General features: G+C 41.1%; 1 protein-coding gene across 1 annotated transcript in view; it reads left to right on the top strand.

Moving 5' to 3' along the window:
- The window catches only part of LOC139753761 (voltage-dependent calcium channel subunit alpha-2/delta-1-like), a 256,887-nt gene that overhangs the window by 161,210 nt on the left and 81,851 nt on the right, over positions 1 to 13,826 (top strand). The window lies entirely within an intron of this gene.

Below are 13,826 nucleotides of genomic sequence, written 5' to 3'. Positions count from 1 at the left end.
GTTACTGATCAGTATGATACCTGCAGAGAGCTGGTCTCTTGATGTGGTGTGGTAACTTTCCTCTATTAATGAAGTGTATATTTTTTCTTCTTTAGAGCAAACATTGGTGGAGGACCCACTTTCATCCATCAAAATTGTAATTTTCTTCAAACATCCATGAGTTGACAGATTCTCAAAGTAACCCAAAGTAACTGCTCATCTTCTTTGCTAGTAATTCTCTAAAACCTTGGTAGTGCAACCTTTTTGAGATATTTCTCTCATCTTTTACTAGTATAGTTGATTTTTAGATTCTTTTTATTGACCACTGTGGTATTATGTAGAAATTTGCACAGTTGGGTGATGATACACCCGCTAATGAGGTCAAATGAAGTAATGGTTGCATGCACGTAGCTCATTTTCATGGTTTACTAGTAACCTAGTGCCATAATTATTTCCCATTTCTTTTACTTTGTGGAGTCACTTTACGATCTGTATAGTTTCTTTGACATCTGCCAACTCGGTTATTTTGATTTTTCTTCAGTTGTGGGAATAATTTTTTTAGATATTTATTCTTTGTAAGATTCTACCCTCATTTATCTTTTCTTTTTCTTTTGGTGTGTGTGAAACAGTAAATATTTGTGTTTGGAAGCTTAGATAAAATGTGGATGTTAACGATTTGTCCTATTATAATATGTATGAATAATAAGGCAACATTTTGATTATGCTATTGTGTTTCAGTTTATCTAGTTCAACTTCCCTTCTCTGTTCTTATTTTTGGCTTATTTTCTTGTAACAGATGACTTCACAGCCTAACTTCTGCTTTCACATACAAAGGTATTGGATGTATTTGGTTTTGCACTATATTTGACCACTTAGTGTAAGGTTTCCAGATGTATGTCATTACTTGCTTTCTCCTTATTTTATATTCCTGTATCTTAATAGTAGTACACCTGTATTTTACATAATGACTTCATAACTGGCAAAAAGAAGATGAAAAGTTTTGCTTTGTCTGTTATTCATTATTATTTAAACCTTGTTTTTCTCAATTCTTCATATCCAATTAGCAGATGCTTTTCATTCATACCAGTTTTAAGCTAACAATCTTTGCTCTGCCCACACTTATATTTTTAAATGCACTTTCTTACAAATTTTTAAGACCTTTTTTCATGGGCTCTGATATCTCTCATTTCTCACCTAATTCACTTTTTCTTAGGGAGAGGAACTGAGGGAGTTTGATGCCTGGCATGATTCTGTTGCTGAATTTCAACTTTTGAAGCAGCTAGGCTTCTGGGGTTATCTGTCCATGAATTGCATATTAAGCCCAACACACTTTTTATAGGACTATTTGCAAGTGCTAGCAAGACCTCAGGCCCTTCCTCTAGCAGAGTCAATGGTAACATTCTACCAAGAGCGTGTGGTAAGATATGTTCTGGGCCTCAGCTGTGCACTCCCTCAGAGCCGATAGAAGCATTGTATTTAGTTGGTGTTCAGAAACACTGGAAGATATGAGTGTTTTAGAATGTAGAGCACTTTGAGTCAGTTGAAAGATTTTTTGTCATTCTGAAATTGAAACTGTTATCAATGACTGAAATTATACAGCATAATCAGATAGTGATTTGTCTCCTTGTTCCATGTGATGCATTTTCAAACACTTCATTGCTTCCCCTCATCAGCAGTTTCAAGTCATTGGTGATATTCAGTCACATATGTTTATCCTTTCCCATATAAGTAAACAATGAAATGGCTAACCAACACCTGAGACTTGTAAAAGCTGATTTAACCCCAAATACTGAAGTTTTTGCGTTGAATAATTTAAGAAGTGATGGAACTCTAAGCACTAGATGCCAAGATATCAAGCCATAAAAGCTAAATCTTGCTGAGAATGTCAGCTCTTATTATGTATTTGTGTAGGTGATGAGCATCAGAATTTGGGCTTATAAGTGCAAATTAGGACACATGATGAGCTTAAGAAGCTCTGTGTGTTAGTGGTACATATGTATTAGAATCTGCAGAGTATTAAGAATCTGGTACATTCTACCTAATAAAGTCCCAAGTTTTCTTAAATTTGAATTTTTCATGGTTTAGGTCAACCTAATATTTTGAGTTAACCTTTTCTGCTGTATCTTAATAATCTTTATGAAGTAAAAGTAATATCAGTAGGAAGATATTTTTCAAATATTTTAGAATTTGGCAGTCATATAGACTAAAAACAGTCTGAATGTAATGACTTCTTTATACATTATGACTTTTTTGTGGTTTCAAGATATACATTGTATTTCTTTTAAGATTTCTGTTCAGGCCCCAGTAACTCAAAGCCTCTTTTAATCCATCCTTCCAACTCTTTCTCTGTTTCACCACTCCACCGTACTTTCTTCACTTCTGGCTCATATATCATCTTAGTCAGACTTAGTCTTAGTCTTTGCATGATCACTCCTTACACAATCAATCCTCCTCACACCACATATTGTCCATCATCTTCAAGCATTTCATTTCCAACACATCCACTTTATGTTCTTATGCATTTAGAGCCCACACCTTACACCCATAGAATGCCATTTTTCTACTCTATAGTCAAACAAACCCATCTTTGCCCTCATAGACAGTGACCTCCCTTTCTGCACATCGCTCAATTCGCTGAGAATCTTTGCCACCTCATCTTCCCCTTTAGTAACTTCAGCACCCATAGTTCCATCTACTACCTTGTCCATTTTCAGGTATCCAAAACTCCATATCTTCCAGGTTCTCTTTTTCAGACTCGCATCCAAACCATCCTGCTGAATTACATGACCTGCCTTCATTCACATTGTCTCAGCTTCCTCCTTTCAAAAACTCCCCCAGATTTAGACACATGCTTCTTCAGTTTCTTACTCATGTCTGCAACCAGAGCCATGTGATCAGCAAATAGCAAGTGGTTCACCTCTCAGGTACCCATCCCCTTGGAGTGAGGTAGCATTAGAAACAGGCAACAAGACATAAAGGAAAAATTTCTTACTTGACTCCCTCTGTTGCCTTTTAAGAAAGTAATACAGGAGGGGAGACTTTCCAAAAGAAAGTGTAGCACCAAGAGTGTAAATATATATATTGGTTGGTAAGGATATTTAGTGTATGTATGGATCATGGTGAAGTGCCTGAGGCTTAGCGGAATACATGCATAGTGCCATTGTACAAAGGCAAAGGGGATAGAGGTGAGTGTTCAAATGACAGAGGCATAAGTGTGCTGAGTATTCATGGGAAATTGTATGGGAGGGTATTGATTGAGAAGGTAAAGGCATGTATAGAGCATCAGATTGGGGAAGAGCAGTGTGGTTTCAGAAGTGGTAGAGGATGTGTGGATCAGGTGTTTGCTTTGAAGAAAGTATGTGAGAAATACTTAGAAAAACAGAGGGATTTGTATGTAGCATTTATGGATCTGGAGAAGGCATATGGTACGGTTGATAGAAATGCTTTTTGGAAGGTCTTAAGAGTATGTGGTATGGCAGGTAAGTTGCTAAAAGCAATGAAAAGTTTTTACCAAGGATTTAAGGCATGTGTATGAGTAGGAAAAGAGTAAAGTGATTGGTTCCTAGTGAATGTCGGTTTGCGGCAGGGGTGCGTGTTTAATTTATTTATGGATGGGGTGGTTAGGGAGGTGAATGCAAGAGTTTTGGAGAGAGGGGCAAGTAGGCAGTCTGTTGTGGATGAAAGGGCTTGGGAAGTGAGTCAGTTGTTGTTTGCTAATGATACAGCGCTGGTGGCTGATTTGGATGAGAAACTGTAGAAGTTGGTGACTGAGTTTGGTAAAGTGTGTGAAAGGAGAAACTTGAGAGTAATTGTGAATAAGAGCAAGGCTATTAGGTTCAGTAGGGTTGAGGGAAAAGTTAATTGGGAGGTAAGTTTGAATGGAGAAAAACTGGAGGAAGTGAAGTGTTTTAGATATCTGGGAGTGGACTTAGCAGTGGATGAAACCATGGAAGCGGAAGTGAGTCACAGGTTGGGGAAAGGGGCGAAGGTTCTTGGAGCATTGAAGAATGTGTGGAAGGTAAGAACATTATCTCAGAGAACAAAAATGGGTATGATTGAAGGAGTAGTGATTCCAACAATGTTATATGGTTGCAAGGCATGGGCTATAGATAGGGTTATGCAGAGGAAGGTGGATATATTGGAAATGAAATGTTTGAGGACAATATGTGGTGTGAAGTGGTTTTATCGAATAAGTAATGTAAGGGTAAGAGAGATGTCTGGTAATAAAAAGAGTGCGGTTAAGAGAGCAGAAGAGGGTGTGTTGAAATAGTTTGGACACATGGAGAGACTGAGTGAGGAAAGATTGACAAAGAGGATATATGTGTCAGAGATGGAGGGAATAAGAAGCAGTAGACCAAATTGAAGGGGGAAGGATGGAGTGATTAAGATTTTAAGCGATTGGGACCTGAACATACATGAGGGTGAAAGGAGTTCAAGGAATTGAGTGAATTGGAACAATGTGATACACTGGGGTCAATGTGCTGTCAGTGGAATGAACCAGGGCACGTGGAGCATCTGGGATAAACCATAGAAAGGTCTGCGGGGCCTGGATGTGGAAAAGGACCTGTGGTTTCGATGCTAAATCCACTCCCAGATATCTAAAACACTTCACTTCCTCAAGCTTTTCTCCATTCAAAGTTACTTTCCAATTGACTTATCCCTCAACCCTGCTGAACCTAATTTCCTTATTGTTATTCACGATTACTCTCAGCTTTCTTTTACACACTTTACCAAAGTCAGTTACCAAACTTCTGCAGTTTCTCACTTGAATCAGCCACCAGCACTGTATCATCAGCGAACAACAACTGACTCACTTCCTAAGCCCTCTTATCCACAACAGACTGCATACTTGCCCATCTCTCCAAAACTCCTGCAGTCACCTCCCTAACAACCCCATTCATAAACAAATTAAAGAACCATGAAGACATCATGCACCCCTGCTGCAAACCGATATTCACTGAGAACCAGTCACTTTCCTCTCTTCCCACTCGTACACATGCCTTACATCCTTGATATATATATGTATGTATATATATATATATTTTTTTTTTATTTGTCACTGTCTCCCGCGTCTGCGAGGTAGCGCAAGGAAACAGACGAAAGAAATGGCCCAACCCACCCCCATACACATGTATATACACACGTCCACACACGCAAATATACATACCTACACAGCTTTCCATGGTTTACCCCAGACGCCTCACATGCCCCGATTCAATCCACTGACAGCACGTCAACCCTGGTATACCACATCGCTCCAATTCACTCTATTCCTTGCCCTCCTTTCACCCTCCTGCATGTTCAGGCCCCGATCACACAAAATCTTTTTCACTCCATCTTTCCACCTCCAATTTGGTCTCCCTCTTCTCCTCGTTCCCTCCACCTCCGACACATATATCCTCTTGGTCAATCTTTCCTCACTCATTCTCTCCATGTGCCCAAACCACTTCAAAACACCCTCTTCTGCTCTCTCAACCACGCTCTTTTTATTTCCACACATCTCTCTTACCCTTACGTTACTTACTCGATCAAACCACCTCACACCACACATTGTCCTCAAACATCTCATTTCCAGCACATCCATCCTCCTGCGCACAACTCTATCCATAGCCCACGCCTCGCAACCATACAACATTGTTGGAACCACTATTCCTTCAAACATACCCATTTTTGCTTTCCAAGATAATGTTCTCGACTTCCACACATTCTTCAAGGCTCCCAGAATTTTCGCCCCCTCCCCCACCCTATGATCCACTTCCGCTTCCATGGTTCCATCCGCTGCCAGATCCACTCCCAGATATCTAAAACACTTTACTTCCTCCAGTTTTTCTCCATTCAAACTCACCTCCCAATTGACTTGACCCTCAACCCTACTGTACCTAATAACCTTGCTCTTATTCACATTTACTCTTAACTTTCTTCTTTCACACACTTTACCAAACTCAGTCACCAGCTTCTGCAGTTTCTCACATGAATCAGCCACCAGCGCTGTATCATCAGCGAACAACAACTGACTCACTTCCCAAGCTCTCTCATCCCCAACAGACTTCATACTTGCCCCTCTTTCCAAAACTCTTGCATTCACCTCCCTAACAACCCCATCCATAAACAAATTAAACAACCATTGAGACATCACACACCCCTGCCGCAAACCTACATTCACTGAGAACCAGTCACTTTCCTCTCTTCCTACACGTACACATGCCTTACATCCTCGATAAAAACTTTTCACTGCTTCTAACAACTTGCCTCCCACACCATATATTCTTAATACCTTCCACAGAGCATCTCTGTCAACTCTATCATATGCCTTCTCCAGATCCATAAATGCTACATACAAATCCATTTGCTTTTCTAAGTATTTCTCACATACATTCTTCAAAGCAAACACCTGATCCACACATCCTCTACCACTTCTGAAACCACACTGCTCTTCCCCAATCTGATGCTCTGTACATGCCTTCACCCTCTCAATCAATACCCTCCCATATAATTTACCAGGAATACTCAACAAACTTATATATATATATATTATATTTATTTATTTATTTTGCTTTGTCGCTGTTTCCCACGTTTGCGAGGTAGCGCAAGGAAACAGACAAAAGAAATGGCCCAACCCACCCCCATACACACGTATATACATACACGTCCACACATGCAAATATACATACCTATACATCGCAATGTACACATATATATATACACACACACACACACATAGACGTATATACACATGTACATAATTCATACTGTCTGCCTTTATTTATTCCCATCGCCACCTCGCCACACATGGAATAACATCCCCCTCCCCCCCTCATGTGTGCGAGGTAGCGTTAGGAAAAGACAACAAAGGCCCCATTCGTTCATACTCAGTCTCTAGCTGTCATGTAATAATGCCCGAAACCACAGTTCCCTTTCCACATCCAGGCCCCACACAACTTTCCATGGTTTACCCAAGATGCTTTATATGCCCTGATTCAATTCATTGACAGCACGTCGACCCCGGTATACCATATCGATTCAATTCACTCTATTCCTTGCCTGCCTTTCACCCTCCTGCGTGTTCAGGCCCTGATCACTCAAAAGCTTTTTCACTCCATCTTTCCACCTCCAATTTGGTCTCCCACTTCTCCTCGTTCCCTCCACCTCCGACACATATATTCTCTTGGTCAATCTTTCCTCACTCATTCTCTCCATGTGCCCAAACCATTTCAAAACACCCTCTCTGCTCTCTCAACCACACTCTTTTTATTTCCACACATCTCTCTTACCCTATTATTACTTACTCGATCAAACCACCTCAGACCACATATTGTCCTCAAACATCTCATTTCCAGCACATCCATCCTCCTGTGCACAATTCTATCCATAGCCCATGCCTTGCAACCATACAACATTGTTGGAACCACTATTCCCTCAAACATACCCATTTTTGCTTTCCGAGATAATGTTCTCGACTTCCACACATTCTTCAAGGCTCCCAGGATTTTCGCCCCCTCCCCCACCCTATGATTCACTTCTCCTTCCATGGATCTATCCGCTGCCAGATCCACTCCCAGATATCTAAAACGCTTTACTTCCTCCAGTTTTTCTCCATTCAAACTTACCTTCTAATTGACTTGACCCTCAACCCTACTGTACCTAATAACCTTGCTCTTATTCACATTTACTCTTAACTTTCTTCTTCCTCACACTTTACCAAACTCAGTCACCAGCTTCTGCAGTTTCTCACGTGAATCAGCCACCAGTGCTGTATCATCAGCGAACAACAACTGACTCACTTCCCAAGCTCTCTCATCCACAACAGACTGCATACTTGCCCCTCTTTCCAAAACTCTTGCATTCACCTCCCTAACAACCCCATCCATGAACAAATTAAACAACCATGGAGACATCACACACCCCTGCCACAAACCTACATTCACTGAGAACCAGTCACTTTCCTCTCTTCCTACACGTACACATGCCTTACATCCTTGATAAAAACTTTTCACTGCTCCTAACAACTTGCCTCCCACACCATATATTCTTAATACCTTCCACAGAGCATCTCTATCAACTCTTATCATATGCCTTCTCCAGATCCATAAATGCTACATACAAATCCATTTGCTTTTCTAAGTATTTCTCACATACATTCTTTTAAGCAAACACCTAATCCACACATCATCTACCACCTCTGAAACCACACTGCTCTTCCCCAATCTGATGCTCTGTACATGCCTTCATGCTCTCAATCAGCACCCTCCCATATAATTTACCAGGAATACTCAACAAACTTATACCTCTGTAATTTGAGCCCTCACTCTTATCCCCTTTGCCTTTGCCCTATGACACTATGCAAGCATTCTGCCAATCCTCATGCACCTCCCCATGAATCATACATACATTAAATAACCTTACCAACCAGTCAATAATACAGTCACCCCCTTTTTTAATAAATTCCACCACAATACCATCCAAACCCGCTGCCTTGCCGGCTTTCATCTTCCACAAAGCTTTTACTACCCCTTCTCTGTTTACCAAATCATTTTCCCTAACCCTCTCAATTTGCACACCACCTCGACCAAAACACCCTATATCTGCCACTCTATCATCAAACACATTCAACAAACCTTCAAAATACTCACCCCATCTCCTTCTCACATCACCACTACTTGTTATCACCTCCCCATTTGCCCCCTTCACTGAAGTTCCCATTTGTTCCCTTGTCTTACGCACTCTATTTACCTCTTTCCAGAACATCTTTTTATTCTCCCTAAAATTTAATGATACTCCCTCACCCCAACTCTCATTTGCCCTGTTTTTCACCTCTTGCACCTGTCTCTTGACCTCCTGCCTCTTTCTTTTATACATCTCCCACTCATTTGCATTATTTCCCTGCAAAAATCATCCAAATGCCTCTCTCTTCTATTTCACTAATAATCTTACTTCTTCTTCCCACCACTCTTTACCCTTTCTAATCTGCCCACCTCCCATGCTTCTCATGCCACAAGCATCTTTTGTACAAAAGCAAAGGGGATAAGAGTGAGTTCTCAAATTACAGAGGTATAAGTTTGGTGAGTATTCCTGGTAAATTATGTGGAAGGGTACTGGTTGAGAGGGTGAAAGCATGTACAGAGCATCAGATTGGGGAAGAGCAGTGTGGTTTCAGAAGTGGTAGAGGATGTGTGGATCAGGTGTTTGCTTTGAAGAATGTGTGTGAGAAATACTTAGAAAAGCAAATGGATTTGTATGTAGCATTTATGGATCTGGAGAAGGCATATGATAGAGTTGATAGAGATGCTCTGTGGAAGGTATTAAGAATATATGGTGTGGGAGGCAAGTTGTTAGAAGCAGTGAAAAGTTTTTATCGAGGATGTAAGGCATGTGTATGTGTAGCAAGAGAGGAAAATGATTGGTTTTCAGTGAATGTAGGTTTGCGGCAGGGGTGTGTGATGTCTCCATGGTTGTTTAATTTGTTTATGGATGGGGTTGTTAGGGAGGTGAATGCAAGAGTTTTGGAGAGAGTGGCAAGTATGCAGTCTGTTGTGGATGAGAGAGCTTGGGAAGTGAGTCAGTTGTTGTTTGCTGATGATACAACACTGGTGGCTGATTCATGTGAGAAACTGCAGAAGCTGGTGACTGAGTTTGGTAAAGTGTGTGAAAGAAGAAAGTTGAGAGTAAATGTGAATAAGAGCAAGGTTATTAGGTTCAGTAGGGTTGAGGGTTAAGTCAATTGGGAGGTAAGTTTGAATGGAGAATAATTTGAGGAAGTGAAGTGTTTTAGATATATGGGAGGGATTTGGCAGTGTATGGAACCATGGAAGCTGAAATTAATCATAGGGTGGGGGAGGGGGCGAAAATTCTGGGAGCCTTGAAGAATGTGTGGAAGTCGAGAACATTATCTTGGAAAGCAAAAATGGGTATGTTTGAAGGAATAGTGGTTCCAACAATGTTGTATGGTTGCGAGGCATGGGCTATGGATAGAGTTGTGCGCAGTAGGGTGGATGTGCTGGAAATGAGATGTTTGAGGACAATATGTGGTGTGAGGTGGTTTGATCGAGTAAGTAATGTAAGGGTAAGAGAGATGTGTGGTAATAAAAAGAGTGTGGTTGAGAGAGCAGAAGAGGGTGTTTTGAAATGGTTTGGTCACATGGAGAGAATGAGTGAGGAAAGATTAACCAAGAGGATATATGTGTCAGAGGTGGAGGGAACGAGGAGAAGTGGGAGACTAAATTGGAGGTGGAAAGATGGAGTGAAAAAGATTTTGAGTGATCGGGGCCTGAACATGCAGGAGGGTGAAAGGCATGCAAGGAATAGAGTGAATTGGAACAATGTGGTATACCGGGTCAACGTGCTATCAATGGATTGAACCAGGGCATGTGAAGTGTCTAGGGTAAACCATGGAAAGTTCTGTGGGGCCTGGATGTGGAAAGGAAGCTATGGTTTTGGTGCATTATTACATGACAGCTAGAGTCTGAGTGTGAACGAATGTGGCCTTTGTTGTCTTTTCCTAGTGCTACCTCGCACACATGAGGGGGGGTGGGGGTTGTTATTCCATGTGTGGCGAGGTGGCAATGGGAATGAATAAAGGCAGACAGTATAAATTATGTACATGTGTATATATGTATATTTCTGTATGTGTATATATATATCTATACATTGAGATGTATAGGCATGTATATTTGCGTGTGTGGATGTGTATGTATATACATGTATATGTGGGTGGGTTGGGCCATTCTTTCGTCTGTTTCCTTGCGCTACCTCACTAACATGGGAGACAGCGACAAAGCAAAATAAATAATAAAAACGTATATATGTATATATATATATTTTCTATGAGTCCACGGGGAAAATGAAACACGATAAGTTCCCAAGTGTACTTTCATGTAATAATCACATCATCAGGGGAGACACAAGAGAGAAATATGTTAGTTGATATACATCGAAGAGACGAAGCTAGGACGCCATTTGGACAATCACATGTTTACCAAATGGCGTCCTAGCTTCGTCTATGATGTATATCAACTGACTTATGTTTTTCTTTTGTGCCTTCCCTGATGATGTGATTATTACATGAAAGTGCACTTGGAAAGTTATCGTGTTTCATTTTCCCCGTGGACTCGTAGAAAATCTTGATCACGCGCAAAATTGTGATGCTTTCCAATATATATATATATATATATATATATATATATATATATATATATATATATATATATATATATGTTATTTATTTATTTTGCTTTGTCGCTGTCTCCCGCATTTGCGAGGTAGCGCAAGGAAACAGACGAAAGAAATGGCCCAACCTACCCCCATACACATGTATATACATACACATCCACACACGCAAATATACATACCTATACATCTCAATGTACACATATATATACACACACAGACATATACATATATACACATGTACATAATTCATACTGTCTGCCTTTATTTATTCCCATCGCCACCTCGCCACACATAGAATAACATTCCCTTCCCCCCTCATGTGTGCGAGGTAGCGCTAGGAAAAGACGACAGAGGCCCTATTTGTTCACACTCAGTCTCTAGCTGTCATGTAGTATATTAATGCCCGAAACCACAGCTCCCTTTCCACATCCAGGCCCCACAGAACTTTGCATGGTTTACCCCAGATGCTTCACATGCCCTGATTCAATCCATTGACAGCACGTCGACCCCGGTATACCACATCGATTCAATTCACTCTATTCCTTGCCCGCCTTTCACCCTCCTGCATGTTCAGGCCCCAATCACTCAAAATCTTTTTCACTCCATCTTTCCACCTCCAATTTGGTCTCCCACTTCTCCTCGTTCCCTCCACCTCCGACACATACATCCTCTTGGTCAATCTTTCCTCACTCATTCTCTCCATGTGCCCAAACCATTTCAAAACACCCTCTTCTGCTCTCTCAACCACACTCTATTTATTTCCACACATCTCTCTTACCCTTACATTACTTACTCGATCAAACCACCTCACACCACATATTGTCCTCAAACATCTCATTTCCAGCACATCCACCCTCCTGCGCACAACTCTATCCATAGCCCACGCCTCACAACCATACAACATTGTTGGAACCACTATTCCTTCAAACATACCCATTTTTGCTTTCCAAGATAATGTTCTCGACTTCCAAACATTCTTCAAGGCTCCCAGAATTTTCGCCCCCTCCCCCACCCCATGATTCACTTCCGCTTCCATGGTTCCATCCGCTGCCAGATCCACTCCCAGATATCTAAAACACTTTACTTCCTCCAGTTTTTCTCCATTCAAACTTACCTCCCAATTGACTTGACCCTCAACCCTACTGTACCTAATAACCTTGCTCTTATTTACATTTACTCTTAACTTTCTTCTTTCACACACTTTACCAAACTCAGGTACCAGCTTCTGCAGTTTCTCACATGAATCAGCCACCAGTGCTGTATCATCAGCAAACAACAACTGACTCACTTCCCAAGCTCTCTCATCCCCAACAGACTGCATACTTGCCCATCTTTCCAAAACTCTTGCATTCACCTCCCTAACAACCCCATCCATAAACAAATTAAACAACCATGGAGTCATTACACACCCCTGCCGCAAACCTACATTCACTGAGAACCAATCACTTTCCTCTCTTCTTACACATACACATGCCTTATGCCTTACATCCTCGATAAAAACTTTTCACTGCTTCGAACAACTTGCCTCCCACACCATATATTCTTAGTACCTTCCACAGAGCATCTCTATCAACTCTATCATATGCCTTCTCCAGATCCATAAGTGCTACATACAAATCCATTTGCTTTTCTAAGTATTTCTCACATACATTCTTCAAAGCAAACACCTGATCCACACATCCTCTACCACTTCCGAAACCACACTGCTCTTCCTCAATCTGATGCTCTGTACATGCCTTCACCCTCTCAATCATTACCCTCCCATATAATTTACCTGGAATACTCAACAAACTTATACCTCTGTAATTTGAGCACTCACTCTTATCCCCTTTGCCTTTGTACAATGGCACTATGCACGCATTCCGCCAATCCTCAGGCACCTCACCATGAATCATGCATACATTTAATAACCTTACCAACCAGTCAACAATACAGTCACCCCCTTTTTTAATAAATTCCACTGCAATACCACCCAGACCTGCTGCCTTGCTGGCTTTCATCTTCTGCAAAGCTTTTACTACCTCTTCTCTGTTTACCAAATAATTTTCCCTAACCCTCTCACTTTGCACACCACCTCGACCAAAACACCCTATATCTGCCACTCTATCATCAAACACATTCAACAAACCTTCAAAATACTCACTCCATCTTCTTCTCACATCACCACTACTTGTTATCACCTCCCCATTAGCCCCCTTCACTGAAGTTCCCATTTGCTCCCTTGTATGTATACATACATACATACATACATACATACATACATACATACATACAGATATGTTATCCCTGAGGATAAGGGGAAAGAATACTTAGAATACTTCCCATATATTCCCTGCCTCAGGAGTCCCTTCTGTATTTATGAGGCTCTTGCAATGATCAAGTAGCTGGCCACATCCACCAGTAAGGATAATAGGTTGTGATGTGTGCATCTGTGTGCAGAGAAAGCAAGGCAATTGAGTAGTAAGCACTCAGTGTCTTCATTGTAGTTTGAATCATGAGCATGGAAGGTCTTGGGATATGTTGAAATGGTTTTTTTTTTGTTGTAGGGGTGCTTGATGTCCTGATTGTAGATGGGAATGTGTGACTTGTGTTTGTCTTTGGAGTGTGTCTTCTGATAGATGTATAATTGTGTGATAGGAGTTCAAGACTGAGTCAGGAGGACAGATGTTTAGTGCCTGTTG

This window comes from Panulirus ornatus, chromosome 2 (genome assembly GCF_036320965.1).
Source record: "Panulirus ornatus isolate Po-2019 chromosome 2, ASM3632096v1, whole genome shotgun sequence".
Lineage (NCBI taxonomy): Eukaryota > Metazoa > Arthropoda > Malacostraca > Decapoda > Palinuridae > Panulirus > Panulirus ornatus.
Note: the sequence above shows the minus strand (reverse complement) of the source record. Positions and strands in the feature narration are given on the sequence as shown.